This window comes from Salvelinus alpinus, chromosome 31 (genome assembly GCF_045679555.1).
Source record: "Salvelinus alpinus chromosome 31, SLU_Salpinus.1, whole genome shotgun sequence".
Classification (NCBI taxonomy): Eukaryota; Metazoa; Chordata; class Actinopteri; order Salmoniformes; family Salmonidae; genus Salvelinus; species Salvelinus alpinus.
The window spans coordinates 34,639,333-34,648,022 of record NC_092116.1 but is presented as its reverse complement, the minus strand read 5'-3'; positions in this window follow the sequence as shown (position 1 = coordinate 34,648,022).

Below are 8,690 nucleotides of genomic sequence, written 5' to 3'. Positions count from 1 at the left end.
CTGTGTAGTGTGTGTGTGACTGACTGTAGTGTGTATGTGTGTGTGACTGACTGTAGTGTGTGTGTGACTGACTGTAGTGTGTGTGTGTGTCTTGACTGTGTAGTGTGTGTGTGACTGACTGTAGTGTGTGTGTGTGTCTTGACTGTGTAGTGTGTGTGTGACTGACTGTGTAGTGTGTATGTGTGTGTGACTGACTGTAGTGTGTGTGTGTGTGTGACTGACTGTAGTGTGTGTGTGTCTTGACTGTGTAGTGTGTGTGTGACTGACTGTGTAGTGTGTGTGTGACTGACTGTAGTGTAGTGTGTGTGTGTGTGTGTCTTGACTGTGTAGTGTGTGTGTGACTGACTGTGTAGTGTGTATGTGTGTGTGAGACTGTAGTGTGTGTGTGACTGACTGTAGTGTAGTGTGTGTGTGTCTTGACTGTGTAGTGTGTGTGTGACTGACTGTGTAGTGTGTGTGTGACTGACTGTGTAGTGTGTCTTGTGTTTGTGTAGTGTTTATGTGTGTGTGTGACTGACTGACTGTGTAGTGTGTTAGATCAAATCAAACGCTATTTGTCACGTGCTTCGTAAAACAACAGATGTAGACAGTGACATGCTTACGGACGGGTCCTTTTCCAACAAAGCACAGTTAAGATTAAACATAAAATAAACATTGTGACACAAGGAAATAAATACACAGTGAATAACAAATAACAATAACATGATTATATACAGGAAGTACCAGGTGATAACATGGTTATATACAGGGAGTACCAGGTGATAACATGGTTATATACAGGGTGTACCAGGTGATAACATGATTATATACAGGGAGTACCAGGTGATAACATGGTTATATACAGGAAGTACCAGGTGATAACATGGTTATATACAGGAAGTACCAGGTGATAACATGGTTATATACAGGGAGTACCAGGTGATAACATGGTTATATACAGGGAGTACCAGGTGATAACATGGTTATATACAGGAAGTACCAGGTGATAACATGGTTATATACAGGAAGTACCAGGTGATAACATGGTTATATACAGGGTGTACCAGGTGATAACATGGTTATATACAGGAAGTACCAGGTGATAACATGGTTATATACAGGGTGTACCAGGTGATAACATGGTTATATACAGGAAGTACCAGGTGATAACATGGTTATATACAGGGAGTACCAGGTGATAACATGGTTATATACAGGGAGTACCAGGTGATAACATGGTTATATACAGGAAGTACCAGGTGATAACATGGTTATATACAGGAAGTACCAGGTGATAACATGGTTATATACAGGGTGTACCAGGTGATAACATGGTTATATACAGGAAGTACCAGGTGATAACATGGTTATATACAGGGAATACCAGGTGATAACATGGTTATATACAGGGAATACCAGGTGATAACATGGTTATATACAGGGAGTACCAGGTGATAACATGGTTATATACAGGGAATACCAGGTGATAACGTGGTTATATACAGGGTGTTCTGGAGGCGAAAGAAATGCACACCTGTTTAGGAGAGGTGGAGAACACCTGTTTAGGCGAGGTGCTGGCTAGCAGAGGAGAACACCTGTTTAGGAGAGGTGCTGGCTAGCTGAGGAGAACACCTGTTTAGGAGAGGTGCTGGCTAGCAGAGGAGAACACCTGTTTAGGAGAGGTGCTGGCTAGCAGAGGAGAACACCTGTTTAGGAGAGGTGCTGGCTAGCAGAGGAGAACACCTGTTTAGGAGAGGTGCTGGCTAGCTGAGTAGAACACCTGTTTAGGAGAGGTGCTGGCTAGCAGAGGAGAACACCTGTTTAGGAGAGGGGCTGGCTAGCTGAGTAGAACACCTGTTTAGGAGAGGTGCTGGCTAGCAGAGGAGAACACCTGTTTAGGAGAGGTGCTGGCTAGCTGAGTAGAACACCTGTTTAGGAGAGGTGCTGGCTAGCTGAGGAGAACACCTGTTTAGGAGAGGTGCTGGCTAGCAGAGGAGAACACCTGTTTAGGCGAGGTGCTGGCTAGCAGAGGAGAACACCTGTTTAGGAGAGGTGCTGGCTAGCAGAGGAGAACACCTGTTTAGGAGAGGTGCTGGCTAGCAGAGGAGAACACCTGTTTAGGAGAGGTGCTGGCTAGCAGAGGAGAACACCTGTTTAGGAGAGGTGCTGGCTAGCAGAGGAGAACACCTGTTTAGGAGAGGTGCTGGCTAGCAGAGGAGAACACCTGTTTAGGAGAGGTGCTGGCTAGCTGAGTAGAACACCTGTTTAGGAGAGGTGCTGGCTAGCAGAGGAGAACACCTGTTTAGGAGAGGTGCTGGCTAGCTGAGTAGAACACCTGTTTAGGAGAGGTGCTGGCTAGCAGAGTAGAACACCTGTTTAGGAGAGGTGCTGGCTAGCTGAGGAGAACACCTGTTTAGGAGAGGTGCTGGCTAGCTGAGGAGAACACCTGTTTAGGAGAGGTGCTGGCTAGCAGAGGAGAACACCTGTTTAGGAGAGGTGCTGGCTAGCAGAGTAGAACACCTGTTTAGGAGAGGTGCTGGCTAGCAGAGGAGAACACCTGTTTAGGAGAGGTGCTGGCTAGCTGAGTAGAACACCTGTTTAGGAGAGGTGCTGGCTAGCTGAGGAGAACACCTGTTTAGGAGAGGTGCTGGCTAGCGGAGGAGAACACCTGTTTAGGAGAGGTGCTGGCTAGCGGAGGAGAACACCTGTTTAGGAGAGGTGCTGGCTAGCGGAGTAGAACACCTGTTTAGGAGAGGTGCTGGCTAGCGGAGGAGAACACCTGTTTAGGAGAGGTGCTGGCTGGCAGAGTAGAACACTTGAAAAATTAAAAGGAGAGCTGCACACTCTAGGAGCTCAGATGCAATAATTTAATAACCAACGTTTTGACGGAGCACCAGTACCGAGTCGATGTGCAGGGGAACAAGGTAATTGAGGTAGCTTTTTACATATAGGTCCAGGGTAAAGTAACTAGGCAACAGGATAGATGATTGACAGTAGCAGCAGCGTATGTGATGAGTCAAAATAATTAGTGCAAAAAAAGGTAAAAGCAGATAGTTAAATAAATAGCTACCCAGACTAACTATTTAACTAACTATATAGCAGTCTTATGGCTTGGGGGGGGAAGAAGCTGTTCAGGATCCTGTTGGTTCCAGTCTTGGTGCATCTGTACCGCTTGCCGTGTGGTAGCAGAGAGAACAGTCTATGGTGACTTGTGTGGCTGGAGTCTGACAGTTTTTAGGGCTTTCATCTGACACCCACAGTAAGAGATTCAGGAGAGTGATGCTCTGTGGGTTACTGAGGAGACAGTATGAGATTCAGGAGAGTGATGCTCTATGTGAGGAGACAGTATGAGATTCAGGAGGGTGATGCTCTATGTGAGGAGACAGTATGAGATTCAGGAGGGTGATGCTCTATGGGTTACTGAGGAGACAGTATGAGATTCAGGAGAGTGATGCTCTGTGGGTTACTGAGGAGACAGTATGAGATTCAGGAGAGTGATGCTCTATGTGGGGAGACAGTATGAGATTCAGGAGGGTGATGCTCTATGTGAGGAGACAGTATGAGATTCAGGAGAGTGATGCTCTATGGATTACTGAGGAGACAGTATGAGATTCAGGAGAGTGATGCTCTATGTGAGGAGACAGTATGAGATTCAGGAGAGTGATGCTCTATGTGAGGAGACAGTAAGAGATTCAGGAGGGTGATGCTCTATGGATTACTGAGGAGACAGTATGAGATTCAGGAGAGTGATGCTCTATGTGAGGAGACAGTATGAGATTCAGGAGAGTGATGCTCTATGTGAGGAGACAGTATGAGATTCAGGAGAGTGATGCTCTATGTGAGGAGACAGTATGAGATTCAGGAGGGTGATGCTCTATGGATTACTGAGGAGACAGTATGAGATTCAGGAGAGTGATGCTCTATGTGAGGAGACAGTATGAGATTCAGGAGAGTGATGCTCTATGTGAGGAGACAGTATGAGATTCGGGAGAGTGATGCTCTATGTGAGGAGACAGTATGAGATTCAGGAGAGTGGTGTGTAGTGTGAGCATGCCACAAGTACACTCCAGGTCTGAGTTCCTCAGTCCGTCTCTACCTCCTAAAATATAATATAATAAATATAATCTCTCCATATCCACCATACAAACTCTAAAAGAAGATAGGCCTTCGTAGCAAATGTAATTATCACACACACACACACACACACACACACAGTCTATCCACACAGCAACACAGTAGCAGACTCATGGTGAGATAAATGCATAATCAGAGACAGTCTGAAACAGCAGCAGTGTAAAATCCCTGAGGAAGCCAGGCTAGTAGAAAAGCCATATTGCAACCTATGTTGTGATAATTACGTTGTTTTCTCTATAACACATTAGTTCATACGCCACCGTAATATACAATAAGACCTGCGACAACAGTCACACAGTGGCGGAATAAATTCAACTCCCCATACGTTTGTTTCATCACAAAACCGGACTGCAACATTTAACTGGCTTAATTTGCCGGACCCCAGGAAGAGTAGCTGCTGCCTTGGCAACAGCTAATGGGGATCCATAATAACCATCTGTCCGGTGAATTCCACAAATCAAATATTGCACATAACAAACAGTTATCCTCACCTGCGGCATGGTCAAGGAATTACAGCCAAGTCAGCACGAAGACAACAGGAGCACTGACTCCTGAAACATTTAGACATCATTAAATCAGCTAGTTCAATACACTGACAACAAACTCAACAATAAATATATACGGTGCATTAGGAAAGTATTCAGACCCCTTTGACTTTTTCAACATTGTTATGTTACAGCCTTAATCTAAAATGGATTCAATAGTTTTTTCCCCTCATCAATCTACACACAATACCACATAATGACATCACAATACCCCATAATGACATCACAATGCCCAATGATGACAAAACAAAAACAGGTTTTTAGAAAGGTTTGTACATTCATGAAAAAATTAACTAAATATCACATTTACATAAGTATTCAGACCCTTTACTCAGTACTTTGTTGAAGCACCTTTGGCAACGATTACAGCCTCGAGTCTTCTTGGGTATGACGCTACAAGCTTGGTACACCTATATTTGGGGAGTTTCTCCCATTCTTCTCTGCAGATCCTCTCAAGCTCTGTCAGGTTGGATGGGGAGCGTTGCTGCACAGCTATTTTCAGGTTTCTCCAGAGATGTTCGATTGGGTTCAAGTCCGAGCTCTGGCTGGGTCACTCAAGGACATTCAAAGACTTGTCCCGAAGCCACTCCTGCGTTGTCTTGGCTGTGTGTTTAGGGTCGTTGTGCTGTTGGAAGGTGAACCTTCGCCCCAGTCTGAGGTCCTGAGCGCTCTGGAGCAGGTTTTCATCAAGGCTCCCCCTGTACTTTGCTCCGTTCATCTTTCCCTCAATCCTGACTAGTCTCCCAGCCCCTGCCGCTGAAAAACAGCCCCACAGCATGATGCTGCCACCACCATGCTTCACCGTAGGGATGGTGCCAGGCTTCCTCCAGATGTGACACTTGGTATTCAGGCCAACGAGTTCAATCTTGGTTTCATCAGACCAGAGAATCTTGTTTCTCATATGTCTGAGAGTCCTTTAGGTGCCTGTTGGGAAACTCCAAGCGGGCTGTCCTGTGCCTTTTACTGAGGAATGGCTTCCGTTTGGCCGCTCTACCATAAAGGCCTGATTGGAGGAGTGGCTTCCGTCTGGCCACTCTACCATAAAGGCCTGATTGGAGGAGTGGCTTCCGTCTGGCCACTCTACCATAAAGGCCTGATTGGAGGAGTGGCTTCCGTCTGGCCACTCTACCATAAAGGCCTGATTGGAGGAGTGGCTTCCGTCTGGCCACTCTACCATAAAGGCCTGATTGGTGGAGTGGCTTCTGTCTGGCCACTCTACCATAAAGTCCTGATTGGAGGAGTGGCTTCCGTCTGGCCACTCTACCATAAAGGCCTGATTGGAGGAGTGGCTTCCGTCTGGCCACTCTACCATAAAGGCCTGATTGGAGGAGTGGCTTCCGTCTGGCCACTCTACCATAAAGGCCTGATTGGAGGAGTGGCTTCCGTCTGGCCACTCTACCATAAAGGCCTGATTGGTGGAGTGGCTTCTGTCTGGCCACTCTACCATAAAGTCCTGATTGGAGGAGTGGCTTCTGTCTGGCCACTCTACCATAAAGGCCTGATTGGAGGAGTGGCTTCCGTCTGGCCACTCTACCATAAAGGCCTGATTGGTGGAGTGGCTTCTGTCTGGCCACTCTACCATAAAGGCCTGATTGGTGGAGTGCTGCAGAGATGGTTTTCCTTCTGTAAGGTTCTTTCATATCCACAGACAAACTCTCCATCGGTTTCATTCGACCTCATGACTTGGTTTTTGCTATTCCATGCACTGTCTACGGTCTACTGCGGGACCTTTATTCTAGACAGGTGTGTTCCTTTCCAAATCATGTCCAATCAATTGAATTTACCGCAGGTGGACTCCAATCAAGTTGTAGAAACATCTCAAGGATGATCAATGGAAACAGGATGCACCTGAGCTCAATGTCGAGTCTCATAGCAAATGTAAATAAGTTATCTTTAAAAAAATTATAATAAAAATAATCTTAAATAAATTAGCAAATATTATGGTGTGTTGTGTGTAGATTGATAAGGAAAAACATTAATTTAATCAATTTCAGAATAAGGCTTTTAACGTAACAACATGTGGATAAAGGGAAGGGGTGTGAATACTTTCCGAATGCACTGTATGCATAGTTTAGTACACTGAGAACAAACTTAAAGATACCAATCAATGTTGCTGACTATGTGGCTGGCCACGGTACTGATTTCTCTCTGTGTGCGTGTGCGTGTGTGTGTGAGACTCACCCTTCAGTGTACAATACTAGTTGAACTCCAATCCTCTTCTCTTTCATGTTGACAAAGCGATCTATTGTTCTGTCATACACTACACTTTTAGTTTCTGTTGTCATAGGCTACCTAGCTAAAAATGCTTTGCTAGCCTGACTTCCTCACATGGGCGACAATGAACCGGCTACGTTAGCTAGCTAGTTAACGTTAGCCTACTAGGCTACGTATTGAACTTCAGTCGTCTCTGGCCGGTGACACAACATATTCATTTATGGTTAGGTCTGAATCGCCGTCATAATCATTGGCCTGTACAGAGAAATAAGCCAAAACCACAAGTCCAATTTCCAGTTTCTCCATCCATGGCTTAAGCAAAGGGCTAATTTAGCAAGGTAGCTACTGAAGGACGTCAACACAAGCAGACCAAAAACAGGTACGTTTTTCTGAAAATGCTGTTTTTTTTATTTTATTGAATATTTAAAACACACGATAAACTTGCAGTGAAGCAGCTCAACGACTGCATCACATTAGTCATCTAACAGACTCCCATCTAACAGACTCCCATCTAACAGACTCCCATCTAACAGACTCCCATCTAACAGACTCCCATCTAACAGACTCCCATCCAGAGCGACACACAGAGTGACCAGGGTCAACGCCCTGCTCAAGGGCACGTCGACAGATCTCCCACAAGGTCAAAAACGGACCTGAACCAGCGACTTATCAGCCACCTGCCCTCCAAGATCCCCCCCCCACAGTTCCCCAAGAGGTGCCCCTCAACAATCTGAGACCCCCCCCCCCCCCACACAGTTCCCCAAGAGCTGCCCCTCATCCATCTGAGACCCCCCCCCCCCCCCCGCACACAGTTCCCCAAGAGCTGCCCCTCAACCATCTGAGACCTGATACCCCCCCCCCCCCCCACACACACAGTTCCCCAAGAGCTGCCCCTCATCCATCTGAGACCCCCCCCCCCCCCCCCGCACACAGTTCCCCAAGAGCTGCCCCTCAACCATCTGAGACCCCCACCCCCCCCCGGCATCCCTCGGGGCCTTTTGCTACCTGGACAACCCACAGTTGAGCTCAGCTTAACGCTGATTGGCAACAACAACAAATATATATAAAACATTTCCTGGCATCAATCAAACCAATGCTAAGCCGACAATATGTTATACTCTTTGAGTCCAGACAGCATCAGATACATGAGCTACATATAGACAGATGGGTTTCCCTCGCTGACATCACCCTCCGCTCGGATCATTTAGTCGGTGAGATTCAGCCACTTGCAAATTGACGGAAAATGATTATGGTAAACACAGAGCGAGATGAAAGATAAATGGCTTTAATAGTTTTTTTAATGTATTTATTGGGCAAATAGTTTGGGGAAAGCCTGTGGCTTCCCTTGGCATCCACGAATACACGCCACTTCTCTAAACAGTCCACTTTTAATAGCACTTTTAAAATAACATTTGGTGATGTTGGTGTTTCAATAATAGAACATTTGTTTAATTTAGGTTGACTCCTCTTGACTTCGTCTGAAACCTAAATGGAGTTTCCTTTCACCTTGCCAGAAGACACACACAGATATATACATGTCTTGTTATTTATTTCAGTTTAGGAGCCTGAAATGGAGTCCCTCTCCGGGGCGAAGACTGAAATGGAGTCCCTCTCCGGGGCGAAGACTGAAATGGAGTCCTGCTCCGGGGCGAAGACTGAAATGGAGTCCTTTGTTCTGTGTGAAACCAGTATGTTTAGGAGCCTGTGGGTCATTGGACTACTATGTACAGGTCTGGACATTATGGAACCATTTATTTAAGAGGACCACAATGGAAATACGTTTATAGACTTGTTTTGTGTTGGCCTCAATTATTTTTT